At 45.3% G+C, this 13,994-nt stretch overlaps 1 long non-coding RNA gene across 1 annotated transcript; it reads right to left on the bottom strand.

Moving 5' to 3' along the window:
* Window positions 1–7,671: 7,671 nt before the first annotated feature.
* Window positions 7,672–13,114, bottom strand: LOC119940607. The gene is made up of 3 exons (XR_005455029.1): window positions 13,001–13,114; window positions 8,177–9,231; window positions 7,672–7,710 (listed from the first exon to the last, which is right to left on the bottom strand). It is a non-coding gene; the product is annotated as an uncharacterized LOC119940607 (long non-coding RNA).
* Window positions 13,115–13,994: the final 880 nt, after the last annotated feature.

The raw sequence follows: 13,994 nt of genomic DNA on the forward strand, positions 1-13,994 counted from the left end.
TATCTTATCTGGCATTCTAGCTATCTAATGTTAATCATAGTTTATTATGAGCCTGCTGCCTCTCCCTCCTTTCGGGGTGACTGGTGTTTAGAGGTTACTTAAACCCTAAGGTTATTTAAGAGGTGCATCTTCTCTTTTTACTGACACGGAAACCCAGACTCTGAGAGGTTAAGTGATGAAGCCTCAGCCATGGGGTCTAGGTTGGAGGTGGCTCGCAGGTGACATTCTGACTTGGTCTCCTGTCTAAGGCCCTTTAATAACTTTGCTCATTTTCAGCATTTCTTTGATGATGAGGAAAGGAAGAAAAAGGGATATTAAGGGATTTCGTCCTGGCCACTCAGCCAATTACTAGAGCATCAGAGGTAGAATGCAAAGTTCACAAGTAACCCCTCTGTCCCACATTGCCTCCTTGCCCCACACCCCTAGACAGTAAGGCATTCTGTTCAAAATGTGGAAATATGGAAAGATTGGGTGGAGCTATGAGTTAGGCTTATGCAGCAGGAATGTCAGCTGGCAATAGTTAATTAAATAGAGCTATTTTAACATGCCTTATATAAAGGAACCAATTCCAAGACAAAACAAGAAATAAAATGCTTTTGAAGACCGAAGTGCCAATATAGAGTAATTACAGCTGGCTTTCACCAGTTAACTTTTTGTTTACACAGGATGGATTAGTTTAAACAAAGTTTTCTTTCCCTTTGAAAGCCTCAAGCCCAGCCTGTTATTTGCCTAGTCATCTACTGTCCATTTGGAATTCTGCTAATTTCTATGTATAAAATAAATATGTTTTTAGTTTGCTGGAAATAATGATAAATCATTTGAACCCACGTACCAGTACGTGATATCATGCTTCTGACACCACGCCATGAAAAGTGGCATTTCACTGCAGCCAGTCATTGTGGGCTAATATAAAGTTCAAGGGCCTAACCAACTCAAAGCTAACTCCCAAACCAGGCAGCAGTGACAGGTGCAGCCCCAGACACCCACAATTAGCTAATGGCAGAATGGGGCTCAGCCCCAGGGCCTATGTTGACACCCCAGTAAGGTTGGCAGAGTCTGAGGGGTTTTTATGGAAATCTAGGTGGAGTTCAGGGGTTCACATCAGGAGCTGATGCGGGGGAGTGGTGTCACTCTCCTCCTCCTTCCCTGCCCTCTCTACCCCTTCTTGCTGCTCTCAAGCACCTGATTTCCCTTGGAATGGGAGCAGTGCCCATTTTTCTGGGCCTGGACACTTCCCCTGTTACCAGAGCTGTGGCATCTGTGTCGAATTTCAGTTCTGTCTCTGACCTTGTCAGTGACTGGGAGGAAATTCCCTTTCCTCGGAAAGCAATGGGCTTTCCTAGTGAGCAGGGAAGAGGAGTCCCTTCCAGCTCTGCCTCTTTCCCTCTGTCCCTCCCTCCCATTGTCCCTGCTGAGTCCCAGCAGGGATATCCCTGCCACTTCCTGAAGCTGACTCATGGCAGCTAGGGGGAAGAGGAGAGCCTTTTTACATGTTTTTGTGTGTATGTGTGTGCCTGTCTGTGTGTAGTGGGTTCTTCCCGTGCCCTGGGAGCAGGACTTAGCCCACAGGCAGTGACCCCGGACAAGTTTCTGAAGGGTCATACTTGCTCATGCTGCTGCTCTCCTCTCCTCCACCCCTCGCCTCTTCCTTTGGAGGCTCAGCACCTGAGGCCTGAAGGGCAATGGGAAGGACCACTCTGAGGAGACTTATAGGCCTGAGAGCTTTTCTCCTAGGCCCAGGGAACAAGCCTGCTGCAGACTCCAACAGCTGCCATGACTGCTGCCCTGTTCGGCCATCTAAGAGTTCTGCAACAGAGTTCTGCAACAGCTTTCCTTGAGGCTGTGAGGCTGGATCTGGTTGCTAGGTCCAGCACTTAGCACATCTCCACACATAGTAAGCACTCAGTAAATATTTTTGATTGATATGTTTGGCGCCACACACTCTGCTGGGTACAAGAGAATAAGACTGAACCAAGTCCTTGTACCATATGGGACTCAGGATCTAATTAGTAGGGAGATAAGTGATCTTATCCCCACTTTACAGAGGAGGAAATGCAGGCATGAAGGTTAAGTAGCTTGCCCAAGGTCACAAAAGCAGGTCAGTGTCGGAGCTGGGATTAGAATCCAGGTCTCTTGAGTCTCATGCTCGATCCACTAGGCCAGCACAAGTATTTTGTGTGTTGGGCAAAAATGAAAACCAGTGAGAAGCCTCTTTTCAGGGTAGAAAATGGAAGCAACTGGTTCATCAAGCACCCTAGTGGCATGGCCTCAAGCCCAAGAGAATAAGGCTGTTGAACTGGCAGGGGCTGTGAAAACCTGTGAGCCTTAGCTATTCAGTTGAGCATCAAGTGGGCATCCCACTGGTTAGGTGCCTCCCTAACTCAGTCGTATTTATTGAATGCTTGCTGTTTGCAGAGTACTATACTAAGTGTTTGAGAGAGGACAATATAACAGAGTTTGTAGACATGTTCCCTGCCCAGAACAAGCTTACAGTCTAGAGGGGAAGACAGACATGAATATAAAGAAATTAAGGATAAGTAAGTGCTGTGGTGCTGAAGAAGGGGTGAATGAAGGGTGCAGTGCAAGTGCAAGGGTGAAGCAGAAGGGAGTGGGAGAAGAGAAAATGAGGGCCTGGTGGGGGAAGGCCTCTTGAAGGAGATGTGCCTTCAATAATTTTTTTTACTCTATTTATTTATTTAATTTATTTGTACATATCTATTCTATTTATTTTATTTTGTTAGTATGTTTGGTTTTGTTCTCTGTCTCCCCCGTTTAGACTGTGAGCCCACTGTTGGGTAGGGACTGTATATGTTGCCAATTTGTACTTCCCAAGCGCTTAGTACAGTGCTCTGCACATAGTAAGCGCTCAATAAATACGATTGATGATGATGATGATGAATAAGGCTTTGAAGAGTGAGCCAGTCTAGAGCAGGAGGCAGGAGCCAGCCTAAAATAAACATGGCTTTGGGGTTTCACCAGGTTGAGCTTATCCCCCACCCAACTCCTCAGCTCACTCCATGGGAATTACTTTAATTGTTTTTTGCAGGATACTGCAAATTAATTTGATTTTTTTTTCTTTTTGTGGGTCAGATGAGCCGATCTCATTTTGACTGGAAGTCAGTTTTCCCCTCTGGCTTCCCTTTGCAGGAAGTAGCAACAAAAGCAGACAGCACTGGAAAGAAGAATGTTCTGTGCATTGCGATGATCATGGCTTTTTTAAAAAAAAGGTTTAATAGGCGTTAAAGGTGACAATTGTCTCTAAGGAGCAGCAACAGAGTAAGTCTACAGAGATAACTATGCTGATCTCTTGGAGAGAACTTAGTTTTTTCAGCTCTCCTCAGGCCAGGAACAGGGTATGAAGAGACCAATCAATCAATCAGTCAGTCATATATATTGAGTGCCTATTGGGTTTAGAGCACTGTACTAAGCACTTAGGAGAGTATGGTATAATTTCAAGGAGCTTACAGTGTAGGTGGACTGTATTCTGATCGCTCAGCTCAGAAACCTGGTATAATCACCGCCTGAGCCTTCCCCCATTCCTGGAGTTTGGAATATACCATTCTCTGTCTCAGATGTGGTAATGCAGGAAAGGAAGATGAGGGAAAGGGGAGGAGGGAGGGAGGAAGGGAGGGATGAAAGGAGGGGTGGGGGAGCTGTTAACTCATCTGGGGTTGTGTCAAGGCTGGACCTGCATAGTTTTTCCACACCTTCCCTTCTTATTCATGTGTTCATTATGGGGGACACTTATGAAGATTTGGCAAAGTCCTGTATCTCTTTTAGTATTATCATTAGTGGTTTTTATTAAGTGCTTGCTACGAGCCCAACACTGGATAGATACAAGATAATCAGTGGAGGCACAGTCTCTGTCCCTTGTGATCTTTGGCTTACAATCAAAGAGGTAGGGAGAGCTGGTATTTTATCCCCATTTTGCAGATGAGGAAAGAGGCCCAGAGAGATTTGGCCCAATTGTCACACAGCAGGCCATCAGCCATTTCCTGTTTCAGTGACAGCAAGTGCATGTGTCTGAGCAGCCTCTCTTTGAGGGCATGAATAGCATTTCTCAAGGCAAGATGTTAAATCGTCATCATCAGCTGCTAATGTTTATGGAAAGCCAACATGTACCTGGTTTTCTGTGCGCAAATGAAATTGATCTGATTCTTGCTCTTGAGGACCCTACGTTCTAAAACAAACCCCGGGGACCAGGGCAAAGCTGCAATGGGATCATCCAGTGACAGCCAATGTATGTCTCGGGCCATGGGTTATGTAATGACGAGTGTTGGTTAGAACCAAAGTCGGAGGAGGAGCCAGAGAAAATGGGGAAGGAGTCTGCCCTATTGAAAAGGAGGTGGGTCAAGAAAAAGAAACTACTAGGTCCCAGGAACCTCATGGGACCAGTTATTATCCAAAACATGAACCACTGGGTTAAAATTGAAACGAGGCTCAAGTGGAGTTCTATAAGGCCTGTCTGTTTGTGGCTAATCTGTAATTCAACCCAGAATGATGCATGCTTTTTTGGAATCATGTACATGGGCACAGATATTCTATGACTACCGACAACTCTGGTTTTGATAAAAACAAAACAAAACAGGGAGTTCAGTCAGTCTTGTTGTCTTGTCTGCTCTGAGGGTGGAGGAGGGTGGGTTGAACAAGGCATTTGGATTCCATCCTGGGCAGCGGCTTGCCCTCCTGATGTGTTTGTTCTCAGACGCCCATGACCTTACCTACTGAATCATTCCTGCCACTTTTACTACTAAATGCCTGACCTTCTGTGGCCCTTCCAGGGATCAAATGACTTCACAAGGGCCTCTCTACACATTTTCATCAGACTCAAAACTGCAGGGCTATTTATATCAGAGGGCCAGGATGATGGGGTCCCTCAAAGGAAAGCTGCTTTGGGAGCACTTTCAGAATAATAACAGAACTTTGTGAAGAGAAGATCATGCAAAAGCAAGGTACTTGCCTTTTCCGACATGGCTCTGGAGGTAAGCCATGTGGCCTTCTGAATGATACTTAGTTCATTTATTCATTCAGTCGTATTTATTGAGTGCTTACTGTGTGCAGAGCACTGTACTAAGCGTTGGGAGAATACAATATAACAACAGACACATTCCCTGCCCGCAATGAACTTATAGTCTAGAGGGGGACGGAGAGAGACAATATAAATAAGTAAATTACAGAAACGTACATAAGTGCTGTGGAGCTGCGAGGGGGGATGAATAAAGGGAGTGAGTCAGGGTGATGCGGAAGGGAGTGGGAGAAGAGGAAAGGGGGCTCAGCTAGGGAAGGCCCCTTGGAGGAATGTACCTTCAGTAAGGCTTTGAAGGTGGGAAGAGTAATTCTGTGCCATATGCCATTGTCACCCGTCAGCTCGGAAAAGTTGATCTGGCCCTGTGCTTCCCCACTCTGGGACTTACGAGCAATTTTGGATGTTTAACATGTAACACACCTGGGTGCAGGGGACTGGACCAGATTGCCTTTTACAATCACCCCCAGCTCCTTATTGCTCATACAGAGAGTGGATATATTGGGCTGTAAGTTTGTTGTGGGCAGGGATCGTATTTGCCCACTCTGTTGTATTGTACTCTCCCATGTGCTTAGTACAGTGCTTGGCAGTAAGTGCTCAATGAATACCATTGAATGAATAAATGAATAAATCAACTGAGTGGTATTAGAACGCTTCGTTTGGCACGACTAAGGGGGTAAGAAGCGGCTGAAAAAATGGAGGCCATTAGTAAGATGGCATTCCTCAGCTCTAATACTAATTGAGCCGAGAGCTGTGTTGCCGACTTGTACTTCCCAAGCGCTTAGTACAGTGCTCTGCACACAGTAAGCGCTCAATAAATATGATTGATGATGATGATTCCTCAGCTGTAATACTAATTGAGCTGTGAGCTGTGTTGCCAACTTGTACTTCCCAAGCGCTTAGTACAGTGCTCTGCACACAGTAAGTGCTCAATAAATACGATTGATTGATTGATTAATTGTCATATTTGTTAAGTGCATGCCAAGCACTGGGTTAGATGTGAGACAGTCAGGTCAGATGCAGCCCCTGTCCCACATGGGACTCACAGTCTATGTATAAAGAAGAACAGGTATTGAATCCCCATTTTACAGATCAGGCACAGACAAGTCAAGTGATTTGCCCAAGATCACCCAGCAGGCAAACAGTGGAGCCAGAATTAGAATCCAGGTCCTCTGACTCCCAGGCCAGTGCTCTTTCCGCTAGGCCACACTGCTTCTCAGCCTTGGGCTGGGGTGAGTGCATGGAAAGCAGAACTACCTGCTCCCGGCAATAGTTCCCGCTCCTTAAGCTACCCCTGCCTGGATCCAGCCTGCGGTGGTGTTGGACCCCCAAATCCAAACTCAATCTGGGGGCCGGGGAGGCCATTCAGGTATCAGAGTTACTGAAGTGATAGGGAGTTCTGGTCAATTCACCCCCAATGCCCAACTTGCCCACATCCCCACACAAAGGGCTGCAAAAGGGCTCATTCATTCATTCAATCGTATTTATTGAGCGCTTACTGTGTGCAGAGCACTGTACTAAGCGCTTGGGAAGTCCAAGTTGGCAACATATAGAGACGGTCCCTACCCAACAGTGGGCTCACAGTCTAGAAGGGGGAGACAGAGAACAAAACATATTAATAAAATAGAATATGTACAAGTAAAATAAATAAACGGCCTAGTGCATAGAGCACAGGCCTGGGAGTCAGCTGGACCTGGGCTCTAATCCCAGCTCTGCCACTTGTCTGCTGTGTGACCTTGGGCAAGTTGCTTCACTTCTTTGTGCCTCAGTTACCTCATCTGTAAAATGGGAATTAAGACTGTGAGCCCCAGGTGGGACAGGGACTCTGTCCAACCTGATTAGCTTGTAACTATGCCAGCACTTAGAACAGTGCTTGACACATAGTAAGTGCTTAACAAATACCATCATTAATGAATTAATTAACAGGCCACCTTGGCTTGCCTTGGGTTGTAGGGTTTTGCAGGGTTTGCCTTGGGCTTGGCCCACAAGCTTTCTTTCTTGTCCCGGGAACTAAAAGGCTTAATTCTGCACTGACACTTTGGACAAATTTAGATAAGTGATGTGGACAAATGACAAGGATCATACAGATACGAGGTATTCATTCATGGTTTTCTCCCTTTCGTTTTTCACAAGCTACTCTTGGACGCAATTCTCAGTTTTGCATGTGAGCTGAAGGGCAGGCATTTGCTTGGATCAGTATCCCAGGCTGAACCGCAGCTCAGAAGTGTTCAGGGACTTTTTAGTTGTTTTGAAAACCAAAATGTGCTAAACAGTTAGGGGCCGGGCAAAGAAAAGTAGGGCAGGTACAAGGACAGCATCTAGGCAGAGAAGGAATGGTTCACAAATAATTAGTGGTTAATTTTAGCGGATCAGCTTACCTATTTTTCCATTATTCAGTTAAACTAAATCCCAAAATTAATTTTTCCTCTACAGAAAGCCTGAAGAGAAGATTTAAAATCCAGTAACAACATTTCATTTAATGAGAAGGAGCAGATGTTGGGATGCAGGCCTCTCTCTGTTCTATTTTTGAGGGAATCGTCAAGAATTCCTACAAAATGCTCAACACAGTGGGGTCAATCAAAGAATGGTATTTATTGAGCACATACTGTATGCAGAGTTCTGTTAGGCACTTGGAAGTGTACAATAGAGTTGGAAGACATGATTCCTGCCCAAACAGAGCTTTTGACCTAGTGAGAGAGACAGGCATTAAAATAAATTACAGATAGAGGAAGAAGCAAAATGTAAGCCTATGTACATAAGTGCTGTGGGGGTCCGATCAACTGGACTAAGTATTTAGAAGAATGTAATAGAAGCAAGACACAAATACCCTGCCTCCCAGGAGTGTACATTCTGATAGAGGAGGCAAACAAAACTGATTTACAAATATAGGAAGCAGGAGGAAGTATAAGGGTAGAACAGCAAGTGACTGAGGTGACCCTGAGTTCTGTTGGGGCCTAGGCCTGTAAATGCCAGGACCCCAGCGAGCAGCAGTCCTTGTTTTCCCTCTAGCTTTGGTGGGGTCCTGCTGCTTCATCCTTCCCCCATCCCCGGCCCACCAAACACACATTCCCAATGGTTTGGTGTTTGGGGGACCTGGGCAAGCTGACTCTTGGGGGACTTGGGGGAGTAGGATGGTTTGAAGAGCATAACTACCTGCTGCTCCAGTATTTACTCCTTGCCCCCTCCTTGGGCCAGTCCCAAGATGGTTCTGGAGCCTGGAACTTGGAGTCACAGTGCCAAGGGCTGCAAGAGATCAAGGAGAATTAGGATGGAGCAGGGTCTGGGAGATGTAGCAAGGAGAAAGCCATTAGTGACTTTGGAGAGAGCAATTTGAGTGGAGTGGAGGGAGCGGAAGTTGGATTGTAGGGGGTCGAAGAGGGAGTTGGAGGAGAGAAAGCGAAGGCTGTGGGAGTAAACAACTCGTCCAAAGTGTTTGGACAGGCACAGTCAGAGGGAGATGCAGTGATAGCTAGAGGGTGCAGTAGAAAAGGAGAGCATTTTTCTTAGATTTGTGGATGTGTTTGAAAGCAGAGGGAATGGAGTCCTTGGAGAATGAGTGGTTAAGATGGCAGTCAGATGCTGACACCTCCCCTGTACCAACACTCCATACTGCCCTGCCTGGGTGGCTATGGCCAAATCAAATATTTACAATTTTTCTGTATGGAAAAAGGCAAATATCCACAGATTTGGGGAACGCAAAATATATTGGTATCAGTTCCACAGGCAACTCAAAAACAGAGCATTGGGCCCCAGAGGGTAGTCGGGAAGCTTGGGACTCTCCGGTGCCAATCATTTCAAAGTAGACTGGCAGGATGGCTGCCTTATGAAGATTGTCTTCTCTCCTCCTGACATGTTTTTCCATTGCTCTGGGCCTCTGGGACCACTACGGCTAGGTTTGGATTTTAGCATTTCACAGCCAAATTGAATCTGTGTGGTGAATTTGTTGAACTGGAGACTAGAATGACATTCCTCCTGGATTCATTTTCACCTACGATCGTCTGAGGTGAAATTGAAAGAAGGAAGAAAGCCAGGGTCAGCCCCTGTGCTCGATTAAGCTCCTTTCTAGGCTTGCCAATCATTACAAACTGTTGGGGGACTTGGAAAAAGCACTTTTCCCTTGCAGTGTTCCTCTTCTCTTGCAGTGTTCCTCTTCTCTTGCAGTGTTCCTCATCCTTTACTCGGCCATGGGGGAAGCAGGCATGGAAATGCTGGGAATTAAAACATTAGATTGACTGTTCCTAAATATGAAATATTGAACGAAAACCTGAATTCAAAATATGCGTGTGAGCCGCTGTGGTGGGGGGACTCATTTCTGGCCAACAGATAGGGCTTTAGGTAGGTTATCCTAGGAAAGCACAGGCATTAAGTGAGAGAAAGAGAAAAGCTGAAGAGGCAAAACCTCAAACAGTGCTTATTTTTATGAAATTCCACATAAAATAGTATTAAATAATGCTCTGAAGCTAAGCCTTTAAGAGTCAGGAAATTCCCAAGCTAAGGTTCTCAGGTTAATATTTATCCAGTCATAGTGCCCATTTTGAATATTTCATAATATGCCTGTAAAACTATAAATTGTATTTTGTTACATTAGTGTGACCCTTTTGTGGGAAAACTTGCGGAATATCTGCATATGTTCACAGGAGCTGAATGAACTTCATTATATGAACCTTTCCAATTCCATGACTTTTGATTATTTGAATTCCCAAGTTCCATAGTGTATTACATTTTTTCAGATCAATTTCTGGGGATATGGTAGGAAATAAAAAGAAACAGAAGTTTAGCTGAAGCAGAATTCTTCCCAAAGAAGGTTTCTTGAGCAGGGATGCTTTAAGCCAAACGTCCTTTAAAAATGCTCATAAAGTGTTCTATTTGTGTATGTTGTTAAGACACATTATTTAAATCTCTGTGACTTTAGATTGGCTTGATTTCTCCCTTCCTCCACTGGGACTACATTCCTGCCAAGTTTGAAACTCTTAACAATAATTTTTGAATGACATAAATGCAAAAAAATTTCTATTCTATTTGTAATAGGAAAATTATAGTTCTTTTACTATTGTTCTACTAAAACACTCATGAAGCAATTTTTCTAAAAACAATTTAAAAATTCTACCTGAACCTTACCTTTAGCGTTAAAGGAAAATTTCCAAGATTTTCTAACATTAAGCCCCATTTTTCAAATCACACAGGAAGGAGAAATGGCAGTTTCAACCCGGAGAGGGTGCCCTCCTAAGGATTACATGGGTCATATTGGCATTATTGTGTGCCCTGTCTGTACACACAGAGTCTACAAGATGTCGAGGCAGGGACACATTGGGTTAGTTCAGCTCACAGAGAGCCACATTAAGGTTTGTTGAAACCCTAACAAAGGACCCCCAAATCAAGAGCCAGTCTTGGCTGGATCCTTCCAGAGGTCCTCTCCCAAATCCAAGCCATCCAAAGCCCTGTGGTGGCTCTCCTTACTCCAGACCACCATGAGGGTCATGGCCTGTGGCTGGGCCGCTGATGAAGTTTTAGGCCCTGGTGACGTGGTGAGCTGGATGCGGGACTAAAGAAAGCTGGACCCCCCACCCCGCAGCTCCTAGGACACGTGTCTGCACTGAAAGAAATGGGATCGATGCTTTTTAGCAATTGAAAGGGCATCTTAGCAATGGAAATTCTTTCAAGCTTGGACCCTGTTAATACTTAATACTTCAATCTAGACTCTCTGTCTTCCTTTTTGGAAACAGATTTTGCTGATATATGGTGGCATCCCATGATTACCGGTAATGTTCTCCACCAAACGGACTAAGCAGACAAGAAATCTGAAGTTCCAGAGTTTGTTCCTGTTTCAGTCACTGGCTTATGTGACTTTAGGCAACCCATTCGACCTTCCATAGCCATTCAGCTTCTGTAATGTTAAGAGTGAATCATGGGCCCCTAGGGCTTCTGGCATTTAATATTCCCCCATTTAGATGTGGAGAAGAGGATTTAATAGTTACGGGGCTTGGGGGGGGGGGGGGGGCTCAGCCACGTGCAGCGTGGCTCAGTGGAAAGAGCCCAGGCTTTGGAGTCAGAGGTCATGGGTTCAAAACCTGGCTCTGCCAATTGTCAGCTGTGTGACTTTGGGCAAGTCACTTAACTTCTCTGTGCCTGTTACCTCATCTGTAAAATGGGGATTAAGACTGCGAGCCCCCCGTGGGACAACCTGAACACCCTGTAACCTCCCCAGTGCTTAGAACAGTGCTTTGCACATAGTAAGTGCTTAATAAGTGCCATCATTATTATTATTATTTGTTAAGCACTTACTATGTGCCAGGCACTGTACTGAGTGCTGGGGTAAATTCAAGATATTCAGGTTGGACATAGTTCATGTCCCACATGGGACTCATAGTCTTAATCCCCATTTTACAGATCAGGTACTGAGGCACAGATAAATTAAGTGATCTGCCCAAGGTTACAGAGCAGAAAAGTGGCAAAGTCGGGATTAGAACCCTGATTCTTCTGAATCCCAGATCCATGCTCTTTCCACTAGGCCACACTGCTACTCAAGGGTGGAGAAAGTGGCCTGGTGGTTTGCAGGTTTGGGTGCAAAATGCTGTGGGGCTGCCAATTGGTACTTGGCTTTGTAAAAATGGGTAACAGTGCATATTTCCTTAGTCTACTATTCAGATTAAATATATGATTAAGATTGGTTTGTGCAGCCATCACTGTTCAAAGCACGATGCTGATACAAGTCTAGCACCTTTGTTATCCTCCAAGGAGGTAGCTGGGCCATGCACAGAGCTGGGCATGGGGCACATTGGTATCTTCCTAAAACCAACCCAACCTGGAGGAGGAGGAAAGGTAACTGTAGCAAGGTGTTGGAGCCAATGCTTTGCATAAACAGTTATCGTTACAGAATGCACAGCAGTGTATGAAGAGCTTGGGAAAGTACAACAGAGTTGGTAGATTTCCTGTCCCCTGATAGATATTAAAATAAAACAAGAAAAGTGGGGAAGGGATGTAGCTTAGTGGATTTGGAAGAGGAAGTTCCATGCAAGAGGAAGGTACAATTTGGAGGTTATCTTGGGACAGAGCAAACATGCAAGACTAGCTATAGCAGGGGACGAGAACAGCTCAGCTCCGCTCTGCCACTTGTCTACTGTGTGACCTTGGGCAAGTCCCTTCCCTGTGCATCAGTTACTCATATATAAAATGGGATTTCATGCCTTCTACTTAAGCCTGTGATCCCCAGGTGGGCCAGGGACTGTGTATTTGACTTGACTAACTTGCACCTACCCCAGTGCTGGACACGGAGTAAGCACTTCACAAATATACTAAATTTCATAATAGCATCTAATGACAGCAGGGAACTTTTCCACTTGAAAGGCCTCTCATAAGAGTATGCTGTCTTCTGCTTTAGTAGTTACCCCTTCTTACCGTCTACTTGGTTTTCTGGTAATCTCACTTCCTCAACTAGGGTGTTCCTAATTCTCCTTGGTCTGTAGTTTATTCCCTAGTGTCTTGTCAGTGTGTGTCTTGTGAGGAACATCACTTACGGGACAGTATGTCTGTAAGGGAATGATGGATGAACCTCAACACTGAGACTTCAGGACAGAGAACCTGTACAGAGGAAATGATTAGAGTGTTAGTGGCTTGTGCAGTGCCAGTCATGGCGCATGGCAGAGCAGCAACAGTCTGCCCTGGTCACTTTAGCTGTAAATGGATCCTGCACGTAACAGACTTTGACTATATGTATCCTGCATGTGCAGCTCCAGACTACTGTGAGCTCGCAGTGGGCAGGGAATGTGTTTGATGTAATATTGCATTCTTCCAAGTGCTTAGTAAAATGCTTTGCACACAGTATGTGCACAATAAATACAATTAATACATAAATAGTTAATTCCTTCACCTGAACTGCACCTTGGCCATCAGTGGAAACAAGACCGGCATAATGAAAGATCCCGAAAGGCACTGTGGGCACCGCTCCATTCTAACCTATTTCCATGTGCAAATTCTCACCCAGGGTTCTTGACGGGAGACCGCAACTTCTCCACTGCTTTCAGCAAGTCAGGCTGTGAAGGAGAATCCCACTTTGGGAGAGCACGATCACAGGTCAGCACAGCCTTTGAACCGGAACGATGAACTACAGGAGTATTAGAAACAGGGAAACGTTGAGGGAGTGGGGAAAGGGGGAGACTGCTTGCATCCTTTATAATGATTTTACTTGTACATATTTACTACTCTATTTTATTAATGAAGTGCATAGAGCTATAATTCTACTGGCGGTTTTGACACCTGTCTACTCGTTTTGTTGTCTGTCTTCCCCTTCTAGGCTGCGAGCCCGTTGTAGGGTAGGGATCATCTCTGCTGCCGAATTGTACTTCCCAAGTGCTTAGTACAGTGCGGTGCACACAGTAAGCGCTCAATAAATATGAATGAATCAGGAGTTTCCAAGCCAACAGAGCAATCTCTCCCCTCTGGGGAACACTGCAGGACGGGAGAAAATGCCCAGGGAATTGGAGTGGTGGGAAAGGTGCAGACCAGGGGATAATAATGATAATAATGATGATGATGATGGTATTTGTTAGGTGCTTACTATGTGCAAAGCACTGTTCTAAGTGCTGGATGTGAGATGGCGGCGGGGGAAAGGCAATGTTTCGCAGAAGGGCGTGGCGATGCAGGTGGCGGGACTGGGGAAGCTCGCGGATGAGGCCTGGGACTGGCCGAGAGGAGTTGGCGTTGGCATTGGCGTGGGCATTCCCGGGCCGGTCCTCAGCCGTCAATCAATCAATCAATCAATCGTATTTATTGAGCGCTTACTGTGTGCAGAGCACTGTACTAAGCGCTTGGGAAGTACAAGTTGGCAACATCTAGAGACAGTCCCTCCCCAACAGTGGGCTCACAGTCTAAAAGGGGGAGACAGAGAACAAAACCAAACATACTAACAAAATAAAATAGAATAGATATGTACAAGTAAAATAGAGTAGTAAATATGTACAAACACATATACATG

The sequence above is a fragment of the Tachyglossus aculeatus genome, chromosome 19 (genome assembly GCF_015852505.1).
Source record: "Tachyglossus aculeatus isolate mTacAcu1 chromosome 19, mTacAcu1.pri, whole genome shotgun sequence".
Lineage (NCBI taxonomy): Eukaryota > Metazoa > Chordata > Mammalia > Monotremata > Tachyglossidae > Tachyglossus > Tachyglossus aculeatus.